At 48.7% G+C, this 22,172-nt stretch overlaps 1 long non-coding RNA gene, 2 other non-coding genes and 1 pseudogene across 3 annotated transcripts in view; 1 reads left to right on the plus strand and 3 right to left on the minus strand.

Moving 5' to 3' along the window:
- Window positions 1-2,170: 2,170 nt before the first annotated feature.
- LOC148669313 (U1 spliceosomal RNA) lies at window positions 2,171-2,335 on the plus strand. The gene has a single exon (XR_015938795.1). It is a non-coding gene; the product is annotated as a U1 spliceosomal RNA (small nuclear RNA).
- A 622-nt stretch (window positions 2,336-2,957) lies between these two features.
- Window positions 2,958-3,076, minus strand: LOC148669314 (5S ribosomal RNA). The gene has a single exon (XR_015938478.1). It is a non-coding gene; the product is annotated as a 5S ribosomal RNA (ribosomal RNA).
- Window positions 3,077-14,560: 11,484 nt separating this feature from the next.
- On the minus strand, window positions 14,561-14,679 carry LOC148669315 (5S ribosomal RNA; annotated as a pseudogene).
- A 1,965-nt stretch (window positions 14,680-16,644) lies between these two features.
- Window positions 16,645-22,172, minus strand: part of LOC148669316 (uncharacterized) — a 209,257-nt gene continuing 203,729 nt past the window's right edge. Inside the window, exon 4 of the long non-coding RNA XR_015937008.1 lies at window positions 16,645-16,860. This is a non-coding gene — a long non-coding RNA (uncharacterized LOC148669316). The remainder of the gene's footprint in view (window positions 16,861-22,172) is intronic.

The raw sequence follows: 22,172 nt of genomic DNA on the forward strand, positions 1-22,172 counted from the left end.
ACTTCTACCGCTGCACTATCGAGAGCGTCCTCACCAACGGGATCACCGTGTGGTATGGCAACACCTCTTTGCGAGAAAGAAAGGCACTGCAGAGAATGGTCAATATGGCCCAGAAGATCATCGGCTGCGGTCTCACCGAGATTAAACAGCTCTATGAGGACCGCTGCCGTGGTAGAATTCTGGCCATCACAGAGGACAGTCACCACCCAGGGCATGAGCTCTTCACCCCACTGCCCTCAGGCAAGAGATATAAGAGCATACGGACACTTACCACTAGATTCTTCAATAGCTTCTATCCACAAGCAGTGAGACTGGCGAACACATTTAGCCATCCCCCTCGGACCACACCTACACCATCACCATCTACCTCATTGTAATTTATTAATTGTACGTCTCCAGTCATTGTTTACACGTCTGTATTGTTTACATTCAAACTGTCTGCATGTTTACTTGCACACTGTCTATTGTTTGTTTGTACATTGTCTTGATGCACTGTTTGCACTTTGTTTTGTTTTTTACACTTGTTTTATAATCGAGAGACTTTCTGTAAGTAAGAATTCCATTGTACCAGTACCGGTTACATATGGCAATAAAGTTCAAGTTCAAGTTCAAGTTCAAGTTTCATTTTCTATGGGGTGGGAAGCAGGAAAGACTCAGAAGGGAAATAATATACTACTCTCAGGGGGGAAGTCTGTCCCAGATATTACTACGAAGCTGCTGTGCATTTTCCTGGCCTTTGTGCTGAGAGGGTAGAGAGGCGTTCAGAGTGTGGGGTGTCAGACCCAAGCTGGATGTCCCACTCTCTGACACATGCCCTGCAATTTATGGGACAGTTAAAAGTTTTCTAAGATCTCACCCAATTGGCCATATTCCCCTCCGAGTTGTCAGCGTCCAAAAACTGGAAGATTTCGTTGCACCGCAGAAGAATAGGCAGACCCCTGTGGGCATTTTAACATCAGCCCAAACAAGGAAGGTGTGGAAACACACATCCTCTAAGTTTCTGTGCAACATTCACAGAGATTTAGCCTGGTGTCGTCCACCAGTGCTTACCGGTCCGAACTTTCTTGTACCGTAGGGGCCTCACCCACAGCCCTCGCTGCGTTAGGGTGGGCTGCGGCGAGGAGGAAACTGTGACCCATCTCCTGTGGTCCTGCTTTTTTGGTAAGGCCTTCTGGGCACAGTTTGAAGATTGGTTGCAAGCTCTCTCGCTCCAATTTACCCTGACCGCTGCTTTCGTCATATACGGCATCTCTCCTGTCAAACTTCCTCCTGACGTGTTTGACAGGATCTGGGCCGTGGTGAACAGTGGGAAAGACGCCCTGTGGAGAGTGAGGAACATGGGGCTGTTCAAAGGCATCGAGGTCCCAGTCAAGGCAGCAGGTAGCCTGGCCCTGTTCATCACCCGAGAGAACTATTACCTCAGAGATCTGTGGAGAGAAGGGAGGGAGGCAGCAAAAAATCTGTGGGAAATAGAGAGCATAGGTCAATATCTCAAGAAACTGTGAAAAACATTATCATGTTTAAGTAAAGAATGTGATTTGCACCAGAAAAAAAGAAAATTGTTGCCATGTAACTGTTACCGTGTCAAAATGTAATGAGATGTGATCATATATACTGTTTTAAGTATGTATATTAATGTAAAGCTTTCTGATTTGTGATGTCCTGTATTTTTTTTTTGAAAAGAAAATAAAGTTCTTAAAAATCGAAAATTGTAGGTGGAGTTGTTGAATTGTTTTCTTGTTTTGTGGAAGCAGTGTTTGTTTTGCAGTACACAACATGGCAACTTTTGGATCCCGCAAGAATGCTGTGCGTTTTGAGCTTTTGGATGATCTCTTCATGGATCGTCTGCAGTTCAGCAGAAAAGTGTTGCAGGAGGAACTTGGCTTTGAACCTCGGCACTTGGATTTCATCTTTGCTCTCCCAGGTCAGAAAGCATTTGAGGTTGTTTTTGCTACCTATTCTCTGTTTGAACAATGTGTGGATGTGTTTGAGGCAAAAAGAGGGGAAGTTCCTGCCCTTGAGAAGATCAACTTGCAGCCCGACACAGAGAGAGAGGAAAACGGTGCATGTTATTATGTTCTCGGAACTGGCAAAGACGGAGGACATTCACACGTGGCTTAACCAGTACTGCACCGTCCACCATGGAACTGAGGTTAGAGATGTTGACGGTATAAAAACAGGAGCAGGGGAAATACCTTGATCAAGAAGGAGGTTCACCCAGAGCGAGGCTCGGCCATTGCACTCCGGCTGTGCTGACCCCTGTGAATTCCCCAAATGTGGGAATCTCGACTGCATAATTTCTGGTAGTGGGGGACTGCGTTCGCGCTCTCCCCTGATGTGCTTGGTCCAATATCAGATACGGAAGAGTTACGACACCACGAGCTGCGATAGGATCCCAGTTCGAAAGGAGTCAATGCCACTGCTGGTTCCCGGTTTCTTTTAGTTAGAGGTCCGGAGAAGCATTTCAAGCTGGTTACACTACTCCTTCCGGACATTCATTCCCTTTTCAAAGTCAGTCGTTTTGCTGTTGTCTGCATTATTTAGGCTGATTATCGAGGTTAGCCTTTATTTGGTCATGGGGGCCTCGGTACTGTATGCTAATTCTCAAGACAGTTTCACCCGTTTTCTGATTGCTAGGTTCTGTACCAGTGCAGACATGTCAAACAGTGAATGGCTGTACCTCTATTGTATCCGTGCTCAATGAATGAAATCAGTAATAAATGAATATATGTATAGTTATACGAAAAACAAGTGGTTTATCGACTCATCTTCATTTGCAGATTTAGAGGCAGCTTCGATATTCGTTTTACAAACGGGTTTTTTTTATATGGGTCACACACATGCCATAGCAACAAAACATCTCTAGAGATGAGGCTAAAGATCACCTTTCCATCCTCCAGGTTTTCCTCCCAAAGCCTACGGTACCAACGGCGACCCCTGCTGGCCAAGAGAGCAAAAGCTTGCAGCACCTGGTATTCCCAGGCGGTCTCCCATCCAAGTACCAACCAGGCCCAACCCTGCTTAGCTTCTGAGATCAAACGAGATCGGGCACATTCAGGGTGGTGTAGCCGCAAGTGAAAGCCGTGGCGCCTGACTCGCTACTTGAAGCTGTGTGTGGCTGGGGCTCCGTGCCCCCCAAGCGGGACTGAAGGATCGTTCGTGTGCAACTCTTTGGAAAGGAGCTTCTTTCCAAATCGCATTGCGTACCTGGATGTTGGCGAATGTGCTCCCTTGTGTTGGCTTGTCCCACACTGGAGGAGAACAAACAAACTGCTCGGAGGAGCACAAGCCAAGTCTTCACAAGACAAAAACCTCCAGTGCACAGCACTCAAAACATTTCTGGGCTGTCGCGTGTTTATTTCAGCACAGAAAGCGCACCAGTCCAACACGTCGGCCGGGCGCGCGGCGCCTCCGCCCTCTTGTGGCCTTGCGGCGTCAGAGCAAGAGGCTCCTTCTCGCTGCCTTTCCGCTGTTGCAGAGCCCCGAGAGGGAACCTGGAGTGCACACTTTGTGGGGGGCGGGGGACCGCGTTCGCGCTCTGCCCCCAGTCTCTTGCGCGAGTACTAAATCTCACGGCGCCAGCCAGCGGCCAGGAGACAAGTACAATATCGAGGGACAGGGGGGCCTCGTCATTGATTGTTACATATGAGACGGGGATTAGGAGGAGACCCAGACTGATTGGTAAAGGGGAACACTAACACCAGAGTGACACCCCCGGCGTCTCTTTTTGAGAGACGCCCTGGGATTTCTGAATGGCCAAGGAGGGTTGGGACCTCGGTTTTACGCCTGCCCCAAAGGACGGCGCCTGTTTGTGCAGCAGAGTGTCGCCATAAGGATGCTGGGGCATAAGAAAGTCACACAGACCGCAGGGTGAGCGCTCCCTACTGGTCCCAGTCACACCTCTTGCAGGAGCAGCAGCAACCTGAGCTTTTCCGGGGGGAATCTCCCATCCGGGTGCCGGCTAGGCTCACACCTGCTGGGCTGCTGTGGGTGAGCCCAGTCGAGAGTCGCAGGGTGAGATCTAGTCACCGGGGAGAAACGATACAAGCGACGGATTACTCTGCTCCCAGCACTTGAAAAGACAGACAAATGACTCATTCCCGCCGGAGCTGAATGAACCTGAATTCCCCCGCCCCGCTATGTTTGCTGTATTGTCTTTGAAGCCGGCCCCCGAGACGAGACGGGCTGTTCCTGTGCCCCAATTAACACTTTACAGGTGCCATTCCCTGGCATTGTGGCCATTGTCGGTGGTCACACGCGATAAGATAAGGTGGAGGAGAGCGGGGCATGCCCAGCGCCAGACATTTAAGGAGGGGGCTGTGCGAGGTGAGGTGAGGTGCGACACGCCGGAGCCCCGACGCTGCTAATGCGGAGCTCAGGGACTGCATCCCTCAGTCAGGAAAATGATTGTAATGCACACTGATGCAAAAGCGATGAAAATGGCTGACATTAGAAGGTTGGCTCAAAAAGCCTGGGGAGCTGAAGTCTCTGCTTCCTCAGAGCGAAAACCTGCTAAAACGGCCGTGTTCGCCACTAAAGCCAGCAGGGTTGACGACTCGCCTCAGCTCGAGGGAGCTGAGGTTCCTGAGCCCGCTAAGCCCCGGCGCAAAATAGGCAGGCAGGACCGCACTAAGAGTCAGAGCCGCCGGGAGCGCTACGGGGAAGGCAAGGGCACAGGCGGAGCCTATCATAAGGCTGGACGAAGGGAGTCGACTGCAGCCCGCAGTCGAACAAGCCCTTGAACAAGCCCTGCTTGAGAGATCAGGACAGGGTAAACCTTCCGCACCGAATGCCGGAAGCGTGAATGAGCTTAGGGGGACCACGCCCCTTCTCACTGGAGGAGGCGGGGATCCATCCCAAACCCCTCCCTCAGTCTATCTGATTGGGTGGGAGGGTTCCTGCCTGGAAGAAGGCTGTGACTCTGAGTTGGGCGCTGACCCCGCCCCTGAAGTCAAAGAAAAGGCAGGCTTCCAACAATTCTTAGGGAATCTCAGCCAGAAAGGCAAAGCAAGGCGTATTTATATCAAGGTTTCTCTTGAAAACGTCTTAGATAGAGAAGCACTGATTGACACTGGGGCTGAAATTAGTTTGATGTCAGCCGATCTACTCAGCGAGCTCAAACGAGTAGCGAAAGGAAAAAACATCAGACTTAAGGTAGAACCGTGTAAGATAGATATTTCCAGCTATACCCAGGATCATGCCAGGATCACACACCGAGTGTGGGTGGCACTTAGGTTCGGGCCAATGAATGTGGTGCATCCTGTTTACATCTCTAGGTTTAAAACAGAGCCACTACTCATTGGACAAGACCTGCTTGACAGGCTGGAGCCTCTGGTGGACTGCCAGCGTGGAAAATTGTGGGCTCAGGTCAAAAACCCTAAGCCTGCCGTACAGCAAAAAGGGGGGTTCAGTGGTTATGCTGTGATCACACAGTGCCCACTGAACACTATAGCTGAGTTGGAGGTTCCTCCTGGTTCCTCTGGACGAGAATAAATGTCTCTTCTTGCTTTCCAAAACTACAGGGAAGTCCTGCCCAGGCCAGCACTCCCACGGTCTCCCAACTACAGGAGCAGTGCTCCGTGCAGCTGCTTGACCCGCCAGGTAAAGCACACCCCCTTTTCATCCCTGAAGAAGAGTGGATCTCCCTGTCCGGTAATGAATGGGAGTCCTTTCTGTGCGCCCTGGTACCTCAGGGGGACCAGGACTACCACCCCATGGTGGTGGGAGGGGTCCAGGTGGCAGAAGTGCAAGTTGATGATGTAATTCTCAGCCTCAGCTCTGAGAAGTCCATAATCAGTGAAGGTCTGTTCGAGGACCTGTCGCGAAGCTGTCAGGTGACCCTGGTGACGCAGTCACAGGTTCTGTGGTGGGCACCCCCACCTCATAAGTCCATTTGGAGCAAAGGAAGCTGTGTAGCTTCCATCTCCATCGGAAAAAGGAAGTTTGCTCACTACTTCCAGGTAGCACCTCAGCTGACCCATTCGGTCTGTATTGGTGCAGACCTGTTGGTTCGACTGGGCGCCCAGCTGGACACAGTAAACAGTGTGCTGTGGAACGGGCGAACCAGATGCCCACTCTCTAAGCGGCGACCCCGAGAACATTCGGTCAGGTCAGACGATTCCTCAGGCCTGCCAGGTAGTAAACGAATCGGACCTGATGAGATGGTTGTGTACACAGTACACGCAGGTGTTCCGATGGACCACTCAGCCGAGTGCCATGCCGTCAAAAGCGGGGTTCCTAGAGCAGGTACAGGAACAGGTTGGTAAGGCAGATGCCTTGGAAACAGAAAGCCAGCGTCAGCAGCTGCATCAGATCTTCCAGGATTTCCAGGAAGTGTTTGCACGGGACGCCTATGACTGCGGGGTGATGGATTTGCACACAGTGCGCATTCCCACGGCCCCTTGCGCCCGCCCAACCTATGTCAGGCAGTATCGCATTCCCCTCACGGCATACGAGTCCATAAAGCAGACGTTGGATGCTCTACTAGAGCGTTAGATCATAAGGGAGTGTAACTCCACTTATAACTCCCCACTGTGGCCGGTGCTGAAACCCAATGGTAAGTGGTGTCTGACCATTGACTACCGGCAGCTGAATAAACAGGTTCCTTTGTCACGATGGCCAATGATCTACCTAGATCAGGAGTTAGCCAAGGTGACAACAGCGAAATATTTCACCACAGTGGATGTGGCCAATGGGTTCTGGACCCTTAAGGTAGAACTAACAGACCAGTACAAACTGGCCTTTTCCTTTGGAAACAGGCAGTTCACCTGGAATCGATGCCCCTTTGGGTATTCCAACTCCCCAGCGGAGTTCAACATATTTCTGCACAAAGCCATGAGTGATGCAGCCGCCAGGGGCAACCTGGTGTATGTGGACGATATTCTGATGCGGAGTCAGACCTGGGTAGAACACATGGCCGAGTTCAGGCATGTGTTAACCCAGCTCTCCCGTGCAGGGGCCAAACTGTCTCTGGCTAAGGGACAGTGGTGTAGGACCCAAGTGGAGTACGTGGGACTATTGGTTGGAGCCCAAGGCATACAGCCACAGTCCAGCAGAGTCCAAGCTATCCAGAATATGAAGTCGCCCACTAACCTGTCTGAACTGCGCAGCTTTCTGGGAGTATGTAATTATTCCCGGCAGTTCATTGAGGATTACGCTGAAATAGCAAGGCCCCTCCACAAGCTGTTGCAGAAAGACGTGCCCTTTGAGTGGGGACCTTCCCCAGAACAGGCTGTGATGGAGCTGAAGCGCAGACTCGGTAGAGCGCCGTGCTTGGCCTACCCTGACAAAAATAAGGTCTTCTACCTTGAAGCAGGGTTCTCAGAGCGCTGCCTTGGGGCTGCTCTGAGTCAGGAATATGACCTAGAGCGAAGGGTGGTGGCGTATGCCAGTCGAACCCTGAGCCCAGTGGAGCAAAAGTTCTTGGACTGTGAGAAGGCCCTGTTGTCTACGGTCTGGTCGGTAGAACACTTCCGTAGTTATGTTGGGGGACAAAAGATCATCATCGAAACATGCCACCAACCTGTGACATTCCTGCATAGCCAGAGACTGAAAGCGGGCAGGGTGTCAAATAGCAGGATTGTGGCATGGATGATGGCCCTACAAGGTTATGAGATAGAGGTACGTTATGCACAGAGCAAGAAAATGTACCTGGGACAGAGCCTGGCTTTGGGCCAAGTGTGTCACGGCTGTGACACTGACATGGAAGCTCCAGAAACCATTCCCACTGCTGAGCTACCGAACAATCATCGGTACTACGATGAGAACGTGGGCCAGGGCTTACCCATGGCCTATGTTGACGGTTGCTCTTTTCGCCACGAACAGCAGGTGCTAGCAGGGGTAGGAGTAGTCTGGCAAGACAATACTCCCTGTGGGCCGACCCGCTATAAGCTAGGACCAAAGACTAGTCAGTATGCGGAAGTAGCTGGGGTGCTGATCACCCTCCAGCAGGCCCTGACAAATGGCCTTAAACAGTTTGTCATCTGTAGTGACTCGAACTACGCCCGACATAGCTTCGTGTCCCATCTTCCGTATTGGAAGGGTAACGGCATGAAATATGCCCGGGGCAAGGAAGTAAAGAACAAAGAGTTGTTCCTGGCCAGTGACAAGCTCACGACTGAGGGTGGAATGATGGTTTACTGGAGGAAGGTGAAGGGACACTCCCAGGTGAAGGGACCCGACAAAGACGGGAATGATGAGGCCGACCGGCTGGCCAAATCTGGCGCCTTAGAGGGTGAACCCTGGCAGTTCCAGCAGGAATGGCTACCCCCAGAAACCGTGGCTGAGGTCAAGGCGGTCACCCGAAGCAGGGCTAGACAGGATGTCGGAGCTGACCCTCAATCTGTAGTGCTTGGGTCACAGGGTTTTAACACCGATCTTGCGGAAATGCAGAAACAGGACCCAGCAAGTAGGCAAATGTATCGGCATATCGCTGACCCAGTGCGTCAACCTCTTTCGGAGCAGGTGCTGGGCCAGTCTCCGGAGCTGAAGGAGCTGGCAGAGGTGAAAGACAACCTAAAAATTATAAAGGGGTTGTTGGTTTGTGTACCAGTTGCACAAGTTGTCCCAAAGTGGGTAGTTCCCCGCTGTCATCGGGGGATCATGATCCAACACGCTCATGACGAACCCTGTGGGGGTCACCGGGGAATCAAGGCCACATACGACACTATCCAGCAGGTGGCATTCTGGCCTCACATGGGCCAAGACATCGCCGCGTATGTAAAGGGGTGTCTGATGTGTAGCCAGTTCCAACCATCACGGCCCTTGCACCGTGCACCACTCCAGAAAAAGGGCATGACATTCCCCTGGTCCAATCTACAAATGGATTGGGTGGGGCCGCCGGTGAGGTCATCCAGAGGGAAGAAATATTTCCTCACTGTTACGTGTGCATTCACAAAATGGATTGAGTGCCTCCCAGCACCCAACGACACGGCAGAGACAACTGCAGTGCTGTTGGTGAACCATGTGTTCAGTCGATGGGGACTCCCCCTGACCGTGGACTCGGATCAGGGAACCCATTTCACAGCTACAGTAATGGCAACCCTGTGGAATATGCTTGGGGTCAAGGCCCAGTTGCATATCTCCTACCACCCTCAATCCTCGGGCCAGGCAGAAAGGGCAAACCGAACGGTGGTTAGTATGCTCAAAAAGTTTGTCTCCACCAGCAGTAGGGACTGGGACATTAAGCTGCCCCTGGTTCTGATGGCCATCCGAGCTACGCCCCATTGCCCTACGGGGGTCCCACCTTTTGAGATGATGACAGGTCGGAAGATGACTCTTCCCCTACACTGTCTTTATGGGGTGGAGGACCTGAGCACGACGGGGGCTGCTACGGCCCATCAGTATGTGTCAGACCTGCGAGCACATCTGCAGGCAACCTTTGCTTTTGCCCAGAACAATCTGGGAAGGAGTGCAGAGGGTAGGAAAGCATACTATGACCGAAAAGCAGTTAACCAGGAACTCCAAGTAGGAGACAAGGTCCTGTACTTCCAATTTGCCAAACCCACAGGGGTGGCCCGGAAGTTCTTACCGAGTTGGACAGGACCCCACGAGATTGTCGATAAGGTATCACTGGTAGCTTATCGAATTCGGATTGAAAAGGGAAGGCAATCTCTGGTCTACAAGTGGGTGCATCGCAACCACCTCCGGTTGTATCGCCCACCTCAAATGGTGCCGGAGGACACAGAATAGGGTTAAAGTCCAAACCCGATCAAAGAGGGGGGTGCCCCTTTGTAGCTGCAGGTAGTTAGGTACTGTAGTATAGGTCCTGCTAGAAAAATATATTCAAAATTATAGTGGAACTGTACCATGTGCCTCATCTGTGTTCCAGAATGGGAATCCTAAAACTGCCATGGCTGGTCCTGACAGTACTGTGGATCGCCTCGACACAGCCCCTTGAAGTTGTGGAACCCGGTCCTCCTACCGGCATAGTCCTGCAGGACGCTTCCGGATTGTTGCTAACAAATTGCAGAACATATACTCAGCGAGTGTATGTACGGCTGGACCCAAGTGATGTGTTTCGGAAGCACATCGACATGAACAGTAGGGTGTCCTATCATGGTAGGCAGTGGGCTAAGGATACTATATGGCATGCCCAGCTAGACACTATACACATGCTCCGCCAGCTGAGGAAGGCAACAGTCACCCAGGAGGAGATGACAGGCCTCAGCCGCCCCAAAAGGTTCTTGGGGGGTCTGATTGCTGCGGCCTCCGCCGTGGGTTCGCTATTTTCAGCTGGTCTGTTTGCTGCTAACACTGTCACCCTGACCACCCTGAGAAGGCAGGTGTCTGGGTTATGTAAGGAAATGCCAGAAATTTATGACAGGCTGTATCAACAACAGCAGCGGCTGGAAAGCCTAGGGAAAACCTTACAGGGCACAATTTTAGCAGTAAACCTTCATGCAGCAGTGTTAAATAACACCCTCCACACCGTGGGCAGGATTGTCGACGTGTTACAGTGGGACTATGCTTACGTGCAACAGGTCAGAATGCTGATGCAGGATTTGCTTAGGGAGCTTAGTGCCACGGTAACTAGCCTAGCCATGGGACAGATTCCAACCTACTTGGTTCCACTGTCCTTAGTAGAAGAAGTACTGAGGACAACCACTTCCGAGATGGTGCAGCCATTGCAAGTACATCTTGCATACAGTCTAGGCAGTGCCATTCCCATACATGTCAACCCCGAAGCCAAGGAAATAGGTTTCCTGTTGAACCTTCCCACCGTGAGTAGCAAGGATATCTATAGACTCAAGTCTATATCGAACGTTGGCTTCTGGAGGGGGGACATGCATGTGAAGTTGACCACCCCACTGCTCGTAGCTTACCAGGAGGATGAGCCGAATTTGTACCTTGTTCCAAACCTGGAACTGTGTATATCAACCAAGGATATCCACTGGGTATGCCCAAGTAAGCCATTCCTTAGGGACACAACTCAGAGGTTGTGTGATATCAGAAAGGTGGCTGCCACTGAAAAGTGTAAAGCCACAGTGACGAGCAAAAGTGAGGTTAACGAACTCCAGGTTGAGCAGGTGGGAAAGAATTGGCTGGTCAGCACACCACAGTTAACTGTTACAATAACCTATGACAGACATGATACAGCTACCGAAGTGCAGCTACCCAACCAAACAGTTTTTCTACACATTCCTGAAGGAGCTATAGTGCATCTCAACGATTTAGCACTATATCACCTGGAGTCAGAACTGTATGAAACGGAACTCGAGATTGTGGACACTTTCAGAGGACACAGCGTTGACTTGGATGAGAGACTCCAAGAGACAGTAAGTCTTGAGGGAGTACAGGTAGTCGAATTCGTTCTCAATGACACAAACGTAAAAACTACACTGGTAGGTCCCAAGCACAGTCGTTGTGGATCCTCTGGGGCGCTAGGAACAGTAAACGTGGTCATCTTGACACTGCTGCTGGGTAGCTGGATCATGGCTGGGGTAATGTGTTGGATACTGTTCTCTTGTATCAAAGCCTTGCGGGGTAGTTTGAATGAGACAAAGGGAGCAATGGTGTATCACCGAAATCAGGTAACCACTCCCAAACGTCTGCCTGCTGCAGAGCTATCCGATACTGATAGTGAACTGCCGGAAGTTTAAGGTCTAGGGCTAATAATGATGCCCGATGCCTCATTTCTATGTACCTTATAACTGAGAGCAGGTATACGCAATGTTCTTTCCAACACTATTTCCTGTACAAATTCTCGAGAGGTAATGTGAATATTGGGTGGTAGAATCCACCGTGGTACAACAGACATCACTTAACTCTGTTTTTGTTTTGAAGGCAACAACGCCTCAGGACCTCGTGACCTTCAAAAAGGGGGGATATGTAGCGGCAATGCTTGTTAATAAGACAGAATTAAGCGTTGGAATGCTTTCCGAAATGAGGCCCAATCTCACCCTCCATCTCTGTGGTGCAGCCACAGAGAAAGTATACATGCAGGCTGATTTAAGATGTTTTTTTTTGATAAGGGACAGCTCCCAGACGGGGATGCACTTAGCTAAGCCTGGCTATCATGATCAATGGTCATCCATTGGCGCCTATCAGTCTAGGGAGTGCCGAATGGACATCTGGACTGCATTCCTAAGTGTCAAGAGTAAGTGACTTATATCTCACCTTGACCAACCAATCAGGGACTGGCAGGGCGTGGTAACACCACGTGGGTCTCCAATGCCTGCCAAACTCTCAACCAATCAGCACACATCTGTGTCTTGGTTAAAAAGGGAGCGCAAGCTCAGATCGGGGCTCTCCTTGGCCATTTTCGCGCATCCTCAGAGACAATCACGTGACAACTGCTGTTGTCTGCAAAGGGACTTGGACTTTGTTCTAAGCGCGAGGCCGAGGATCCCGTACGTACTCAGAATTCTACCAACGTGAATGCTCCACTTGATCAATGGGAGCCTACAGTTGGACCCTCATCGACAACCTGAATAGCTTATTCAGAAGCAGCGCTGGACCGGGAACGAACCAGCTTCTTCCCAGGCAAAAGAGTGACTTGTGAGGACTCACGGTCACACTCTGTGCATAGAGACTTTCTACTAGCCAGCCGGACTGCTGGTAGATCCCCTCGGAGCAACGACTGCCCTGCGCGCCGCAGTCAGATTCCTCCGCCCGTCCTACTCCGAGCTGCACCTTGACTGGTTGGCCGGTAGCCAGAGGACGCCGGGACAACGCCCATTGGACAACCGCTGGAACAGAGGCTGCAACAGAGCCTGTCAGCTGGTTTGGTGTTCATGCCGGGAAATTCCAAATCCATACACAGTGGATAAGTAAACCCCATGTTTTACATTGTGTCTCGAGAATTCAATTGTACCTCAACACAAGTTGTTATCAATTTAATTCATGAGTAATGTATTTACTTCCGAGTTTAGAGTAACAGTGGGTAATAACACTGATTAGCGATTTGGTAACCGAACGATATATACTGACATATATTCTCTGTTGTGTATCTCTTTGTGTTTGCATCTCTTCGAGATTATATACCTTGTATATTGATAACCCTCACAGTAAGGTCTGCCGCTCGTATCCAGGCAGACTAGTATATGTTTGGTGCACAATTTATATTAATAAATGTGTCTCGTGTATTGAACCCGTGTGTGTGCGTTGTTAGTTGTTCTGACGATTGATTTTCTGAAAGCTACAACGAACAACCTTGTGATTACTGCTACAGTTAATAATGGTCTCAGTAAACCATCAAACCACTACAATTCACAGAGATTTAGCCTGGAATGTCGTCCACCAGTGCTTACCGGTACGAACTTTCTTGTACCGTAGGGGCCTCACCCCCAGCCCTCGCTGCGTTAGGGTGGGCTGCGGCGAGGAGGAGACTGTGACCCATCTCCTGTGGTCCTGTTTTTTTGCTAAGGCCTTCTGGGCACAGTTTGAAGATTGGTTGCAAGCTCTCTAGCCCCAATTTACCCTGACCGCTGCTTTCGTCATATAAGGCATCTCTCCTCTCAAACTTCCTCCTGACGTGTTTGACAGGATCTGGGCCGTGGTGAACAGTGGGAAAGACGCCCTGTGGAGAGTGAGGAACATGGGGCTGTTCAAAGGCATCGAGGTCCCAGTCAAGGCAGCAGGTAGCCTGGCCCTGTTCATCACCCGAGAGAACTATTACCTCAGAGATCTGTGGAGAGAAGGGAGGGAGGAAACAGAAAATCTGTGGGAAATAGAGAGCATAGGTCAATATCTCAAGAAACTGTGAAAAACATTATCATGTTGAAGTAAAGAATGTGATTTGCGCCAGATAAAAAGAAATTGTTGCTATGTAACTGGTACCGTGTCAAAATGTAATGAAATGTGATCATATATACTGTTTTAAGTATGTATATTAATGTAAAGCTTTCTAAAGCTTTCACTCCGGCTGTGCTGACCCCTGCGAATTCCCCAAATGTGGGAATCTCGACTGCATAATTTCTGGTAGTGGGGGACTGCGTTCGCGCTCTCCCCTGATGTGCTTGGTCCAATATCAGATACGGAAGAGTTACGACACCACGAGCTGCGATAGGATCCCAGTTCGAAAGGAGTCAATGCCACTGCTGGTTCCCGGTTTCTTTTAGTTAGAGGTCCGGAGAAGCATTTCAAGCTGGTTACACTACTCCTTCCGGACATTCATTCCCTTTTCAAAGTCAGTCATTTTGCTGTAGTCTGCATTATTTAGGCTGATTATCGAGGTTAGCCTTTATTTGGTCATGGGGGCCTCGGTACTGTATGCTAATTCTCAAGACAGTTTCACCCGTTTTCTGATTGCTAGGTTCTGTACCAGTGCAGACATGTCAAACAGTGAATGGCTGTACCTCTATTGTATCCGTGCTCAATGAATGAAATCAGTAATAAATGAATATATGTATAGTTATACGAAAAACAAGTGGTTTATCGACTCATCTTCATTTGCAGATTTAGAGGCAGCTTCGACGGGTTTTTTTTTATATGGGTCACACACATGCCATAGCAACAAAGCATCTCTAGTGATGAGGCTATAGATCACCTTTCCATCCTCCAGGTTTTTCTCCCAAAGCCTACGGCACCAACGGCGACCCCTGCTGGCCGAGAGAGCAAAAGCTTGCAGCACCTGGTATTCCCAGGCAGTCTCCCATCCAAGTACTAACCAGGCCCAACCCTACTTAGCTTCCGAGATCAGACAAGATCAGGCACGTTTAGGGTGGTGTGGGCGCAAGCGAAAGCTATGGCGCCTGACTCGCTACTTGAAGCTGTGTGGCGGGGGCTCCATGCCCCCCGAGCGGGACTGAAGGATCGTTCGTATGCAACTCTTTGGAAAGGAGCTACTTTCCAAATCGCATTGCGTACCTGGATGTTGGCGAATGTGCTCCCTGAATGTGTTGAAACAGAAGAAATAAGGTTCTTGATCCCGAGATGAAGTAAAACAGATGAGTTTATTGCATGCAAGGAACAATAAAGCCGAAGTCTTGTTTCCCGCAAGAAACAACAAAACCGAAGTATTGTTCCCCGTACTGTTACAAACTTTTGGGTTATATAGTGTCTTCTTCTCCGTTTCTGACGTCACTCGGTCTGATGGTAAAGAGGGGGGTTCATGGTATTTGGCCAGTTTACGATGTTCTGGACAAATGGTCAGTTTAAGATTACACCCAGGAAGGTTCCTAGCTTGCATCTGCAATCCTTATCAGTTAACCCCCTTTCCTGCCATAAACCCCAGCTTGTGACTTAGAAGTCTAAACCCCCTACAGAAAGGATTAAATTCAAACCCCCGTCTTCACATCTTTCTTCATTCCCCCCTTATAAAATATGGCATACGTCAGTGTAGCCTATTTTTATACATACAATGTCAGGGCAGATCTTTCCTTTCTTGGCGAACAGGTATGTATTGCCATGACATTGTACGTTCCACGGTTATAGCAAGATGTGATACATGTTTTTGTGCACGTGATGATTACAATTATACATATAAACAATACTATTCCTACAAATAAACACTGTAAAAAGGTTCCACCCCAGGCCCCAAACACAGACTTTACCCAAGACCCAATTCCCCAATTTTCAGTATAATAGTCCTGATATTTCTGTCCCTCATTGTAAATGTGTTGGGCCAGATCTGAGATGTGCTCAGAATTATCAGGAATATATGTGCAGCATTCAGTGCCAATTACTGCACAAGTTCCTCCTTGGGCCGCCAGTACATAATCTAAAGCTAGTCGGTTCTGCATGGCCACTGTTCTGAGGGCTACCATCTCATCATTAACAGCCTTCAGACTAGATGAGGTAGAATTTGTTAATTCTTCTAAAGTCGAGGCAATTTGAATTAACTCTCGACTCAGAAAGTTAATGCCGGCTTGTGGAAATATTATACCTAAATAATATTCCCAATCAGACAGTTTTCTTTGTGGTCTGTGGTTAGGTCCGAAGGGGCTGTGGGTTTGAACACGGATATGAGGAACCACATATCCTAAATAACATGAGCCAGACCACTGGGCTGGCAACCATGGGTAGGCTCATTTTCCACAAATGAAGTATGTTCCATTTGGCGCTCCCCATGCCTCTGAAAATAAGAAGCTTATACCGAATTGTGGGGTGTGCCGATCCCATCCTGGAATTTGGAAGGTAGAGGTGGATATATTTGCAGTGATGGTAAGGTTGCAACGACTCCATCCAACCAAGTGCAGACAATTAGTGTGCTGAAAACATATGTTTCCCTCACGTTCCTTATTTAAAGTCAGGTATGGTGGTGTATGGCTTCTGTTATATTTAGGAGCGTAAGAGCCTGTGAAACTCGTGGGCTCTAAGCCTCGCTCCTGTAGATATTGTAATGTTGTGCAGGTTAAAGTCGTGTTATGGCAACCCCCATAGTTTGTCATATTAAAATCTCCTAAATTATCCCTCCGAATGATCATGCCTATGACTTCCTCGAGATGCCAAGGAATGGCCCCCATAGGAAGTCCTCCCTGTACATATTTGGGTAATGCGGCACACACCCAGCAGGCACTTTGGTTGGTTTTCTTAGCTGTCAGATAGGAGAGGCCTAAAAAGGAATTAATTCCATGTTCTCCAGATGGGAGTGATGATCATTAATCCCTGTGGAACATAGTCCTACAGTAACCATTAACGTTATTAACAGAAATGATTTCATTCTGAGTCTGCAACTGGGGATGAGGCTCGTTGGCAGTGTGACGCATGGATCCAGTGATCTTTTCCTTCCACTCGAACCGCAGACTCGGTTGTCAACAGGATCTGGTAGGGTCCGTCCCACCTGGGCTGGAGAACCTGTGAAGGAAATTTCCTGATCCACACCCACTCTCCTGGGATGAGGTTGTGCCCTCCTTCAGGTGGTGGTCCCCACGCCTCCAGGACCTGCTCGCGGGCTCCTTGGGTGGCCTCTGTCAGCAACTTGCAATAATACAAAGGAATGGTTGATCCATCTGAGGAAACCCCAGTCTCAGCACCTGTAAGAGAGCTTGTTTCAAATTATAACAGGCGGCTTTTGCTGCGGGAACCAAGGCAATCTTGTCCTTGTACTGCACTCCCCCCTTAAGCAGATCTGTTAAGAGTTGTGCTCACCCTGTAAAAACATTGCACCCAGGCCCTGTTAAAATTTCACAATGCTAGACGCAAAAGGGCCTTATCATAACTGCTTCTATTAGACACTCTAAAGCTGAAGCAACTTAGACTTGTGGGTTTCCTCGTCAGGGGAAGCACTCAGAATACCATCAACATACTGAGTGATCACAGTCAGTTGAAGCCACGTGATACCCTGTTCTGGATAGTCATTCTTTGTAATGCATAATATTCCAACCCAATAGATCTGGAATAAAACCACCCATTAAAATCTGGTACTCGGCAAGTAAAACTTGCTGCCCCAATACTCCTGTGGCCTCCTGCCGTCTTCCCATATACATTACTCTATAGCACACTGTTGAACAGAGGAGTGAAACAAGCATGACAGTAGTGCTCCAGTATCCCCTAACAGAGAAACCAACACTCCATTAACAGTACATTTTTAACCACTGGACTGGGACAGACTTAGGGAGGCTACAAGGGATTTACAGGATCTAATCGTTAGGTAAACAGATCTTCTCACAAGACGTTATTCTCCCCAGTCTCGATTCTAAACCTACAGCGTTTCAGCATGTATGGTTTCGAGACATTTGAATAAAACCAAATTGTTTCCATTATTGCAACTAATTGTATAAAAATACAAAAACTGTTTAACCACTTTTACGTCCACCTGTACTGTACTTATACGTTTCAGACGCTCTTATATTTTCCAATCTCCTTAAGTTGATTTTCGTCAAGTCTCTTTAGTTACGTCTCTAGCCAGTCCCGCTGGTTAAACACACTCACACCGTCATTTAGTATACCAAAACTCACAGTTACACACATACATGCCGGCACACAAATTCATAAAACACACATACACATCGAGAATATATTTTTCTCTTCGTACTACAATGTGCTGTATTCTTGTTTTACTTCTACATTAATCCTTTTAATTCCTGAAGCGCACTGCACGTTTGCTGCATTTCTAATTTCGGGTGTGGTAGTTTAGGCCACCGGTCAATATCCTCCGGTTTTGGATTTGATCGTATTGGGGGTTCAGGGAAGGTAGGTGCGAGTGCAGACCCCCTCGAGGGGGTGCGAGACGGAGTTAGAGTGGCGCTGTCATCAACGGCGCCAGCCCCTGCTACATCAAGTCCTTTCCCACTTCGAGTGAGAGTACAGATCTGCGGGCGCCCTCCCTCTAACAGAGGAGACCCTGATCTGTCTTTATCACACTCATACCAAGTGTTATCCCAATCAGACCCCCCATCTCCTTATGGCCACTGTGCGAATTGATCCCAATTATTTTCGTTTCCTGCCTGTTTGTTCCCCTGTGGGAGAGCAGGATATAACTTAGTCGCCGGCTGTAACACATTAACCAGTGCAGCGTGACCAGGAACTAATTCCTTCTTTAGTTTCTCATTCTCCTGTACTGCCTCTTTTAGCTTTTTTTCTAGTTCGTCTTTTGCCGCAAATAAATTATCTTTCCTCTCATTTAATGCTTTTATTTTTTCTGTGAACTCCTTCTCTTTTTTATCCCATTCTGATTTCTCCTTCATGCTAATCTGCCACCTCAGGTGTCGGCCGATCACCAGGGCTGCAGCTAAATCTTTGTTTTTGTTCCAATGTTCATACGCTTTTTTACAGGCATCTTCGCCCCAAACTCCTTCTGACAGACTCAGCTTCTTCCTATATTTTTCTTCCCTTTCAGTCAACTTACACTTTTCCGATATGTAATCAGATACTTCCACCACTTTCTCAAACACCCAATTAGCACACATGTTTGATTTCTATAAGATTTACTTTTGTCGTGTGTGAGGTAACAGCTCATTCAGTAGGGGGATGCTTTCACTTGGAAAAACCTGTGCATTACTGCACTCATTCAGCTAAGGGCATCTGTTACCTCCAGATCTAAATGCCTCTCCGAGACTTTAGAGAGGACTTACACCACACTGTTCACAGGTAAGGAACGAGACCTCGAAAAACCCCTTTCTTTGGTGATCAGTAATTCACCAACCCCAGAATGACTACGCCAAATTTGTTGTAACAGAAAAAACAAGGTTCTGGATCCCGAGATGAAGTAAAACAGATGAGTTTATTGCATGCAAGGAACAATAAAGCCGAAGTCATGTTTCCCGCAAGAAACAACAAAACCGAAGTATTGTTCACCGTACTGTTACAAACTTTTGGGTTATATAGTGTCTTCTTCTCCGTTTCTGACGTCACTCGGTCTGATGATAAAGAGGGGGGTTCATGGTATTTGGCCAGTTTACGATGTTCTGGACAAATGGTCAGTTTAAGATTACACCCAGATCACATCTTTCTTCACTGTATTATTATTATTGAGAGACAGGCTCACTGTCTGTTCCCCAGGCTGGGACAGGAGATCCCACACTGTATTATTATTATTTAGAGACAGACTCAATGTCTTTTCCTCAGTCTGGGACAGGTGGTCACACACTGTATTATTATTGAGACAGGCTCACTGTCTGTTCCTCAGGCTGGGACAGTAGATCACACTGTATTCTTATTATTAATATTATTGAGAGTCTGGCACACTGTTTCCCAGGCTGGGACAGGAGATCCCACACTGTATTATTATTATTATTGAGTATCTGGCTCACTGTTCCTCAGGCTGGGGCAGGATATCACACACTGTATTATTAGTATTGAGATACAGACTCACTGTCTGTTCCTGTTGCTGGGACTGGAGATCACACACTTTTCTATTATTATTGAGGGACATGCTCACTGTTTGTTCTTCAGACTGGGACAGGACATTCTACACTAGGTTATCATTATTGAGAGACAGGTTCACTGTCTGTTCCTCAGGCTAAGACAGGAGATCACACACTGTATTATTATTATTGAGAGACAGGCTCACTGTTCCCCAGGCTGGGACAGGAGGTCACACACTGTATTATTATTATTGAGAGAAAGGCTCGCTGTCTGTTCCTCAGGCTGGGACAGTAGATCACACTGTATTATTATTATTGAGAGACAAGCTCACTGCTTCCCAGGCTGGGACAGGAGATAACACACTGTATTATTATTGAGAGACAGGCTCACTGTCTGTTCCTCTGGCTGGGGCAGGGAATCACACACTGTATTATTAGTATTATTGAGAGACAGGCTCGCTGTCTGCTCCTCAGGCTGGGACAGGAGATCACACACTTTTGTAGTGTGCTCTCACGAGGCACCAGTTCTGTAGGGGTTTGGGCATTTACTGGGACAATTATTTTTGTGGCAGTAAATCACAAAATTGATTCTTTTAATGGTCTTAGAATCCAACCATGCGAAATAACTCAAACAACGCAAACACAGGTACTAATACACGAGGATACATTTATTAATATATAGAATATGCATGTAAACCTAACAGATCTTATTCTAAGGGTTATCAGAATACAAAAAATATAAATTTGGCTGTGCCGACAGACCAGGACGAGCTCTGTCAAAAGCAGCGCAGGACCTGCAAGAACAACAGAAAGATTAGCATCCAGCGGGGGCCTCTTAGTGAACCCAAGATCTCATCAAGAATCGGCTCCAGCAACAGGGCTGGGCGCATTGTTCCATTCTCCGACCACTCTCGGTGTAAACAAGTCCCTCCTGGTCTCTGCTTAAAATGCACTTTCCTGCGTTTGCTTTGGTGTAACTGGCTTCCCCTGCATGGGCGAATGTGAAGAAGATCCTTAGTAAGTCATTGAAGAAAACCGAGAAGAGGTCGGAGTGGCCTCTGTCATTCATCCAGTCAGGCAGTACTCCTCTGTAAAGCGCCGTTCGTTCACATCAATTGGCTTTTTTTTGCCTTCATTCGTGCAAGTGGTAAAAGCAGACGCCCCTATTCTGCCGTGATCCGGATTCAAACCGGGGTTGTTGCGGCCACAACACAAAGTACTGACCACTATACAATCACAGCGAGTTACCGAGACACACGTGGCAGGGCGGAAAATGCTGTGCTCTCTTCGTGTGATATAATTCGGAAGTCCTGACGTTGCATTTCAACTGAGCCCCAGTATACATCGACCCTTCGACACTCTGAGTGACAACTCTCTTGCGCGTTTTCTCATATTTATGTAGTTTGCTTGCATGAGGCCCGGAACAGCGGGGTTGTGTGCTCCCATATGGTTTATCGGTAAGGATTCCTGGTTTTCACCCAGGCATCCCGGGTTCGACTCCCGGTATAGGAACGTGTCAGTTTTGCCTCCTGCTTTCCAAAAGATCAGCACTGTGTACGAAGGAGCCACATTAAAACTACTCGAACGTGCGAGCCGAAACTTCTCGCGTGTGAGACGAGCTGATCATCGCTGCAGGAGGTGGGAGGGTTACTGTGGTAGACAGGGCTGACCTTCGGCAATAGGATTTATACTCTCCAAGATGATATTTGCACTTTCTGGAGAGGCGATTTTCTCCACTTCAGTAGCCCGATTTCGTCAATTGCGTGGAGAGGGCTGTAGAATGTGGCGCCGCCTTTCCTGCTCCGTCCATGACAGGCGTGCTGGTCTCTGGAGAGAGAGCACGGTCCATCGGCGCACTCCAATAAAGGCACTGGAAGCAGCTGAATCACATTGGCGAAGCTCAGCGCTGGGCCGGTGGGCACGTCTTACCACCGTTTTTGTAGTGTAGTGGTTATCACGTTTGCCTCACACGCGAAAGGTCCCCGGTTCGAAACCGGGCGGAAACAGCCTTCTTTTGTCGCCACGCACAAAAGGGGATTGGGGATTCGCCTAGCACTGTGATCGAACAGACCCACTCACCTCTTAGTGTGGCGGGATCTGCACAGTGCATGTCGCAGCGCATCCTGCTTTCACTTCAATGCGCGTCCTGATGTACCCCGGTCTCCCGCGTGACAGGTGGGGACAGGTGACAGGTCCTATACTAACCAGGAAGACATCGCTCTCTCCGACCCCCGGCATCGTGTCCCGACCCACCGTGCTGGAAGCCGACGCGTGCTGTGATTCCTTTACGGAGCAGAAATGACAACCGAGGAGCCGAGAGATCATTTCAGCATTTCGCGTCTGAACGGAAAACACAAACGACCAACTCGGAATGACTTGCCTTTGACGCTTTTCAAAGCGTTCTTTGTGGACGACGACTGCGCCGCCTAGCAGATACAAATGGGTTGTACAACTTTGAACTAGGAAATGGAAGAGGGCTAAGCA

Source organism: Lepisosteus platostomus, chromosome 5 (genome assembly GCF_059453375.1).
Source record: "Lepisosteus platostomus isolate fLepPlt1 chromosome 5, fLepPlt1.hap1, whole genome shotgun sequence".
Lineage (NCBI taxonomy): Eukaryota > Metazoa > Chordata > Actinopteri > Semionotiformes > Lepisosteidae > Lepisosteus > Lepisosteus platostomus.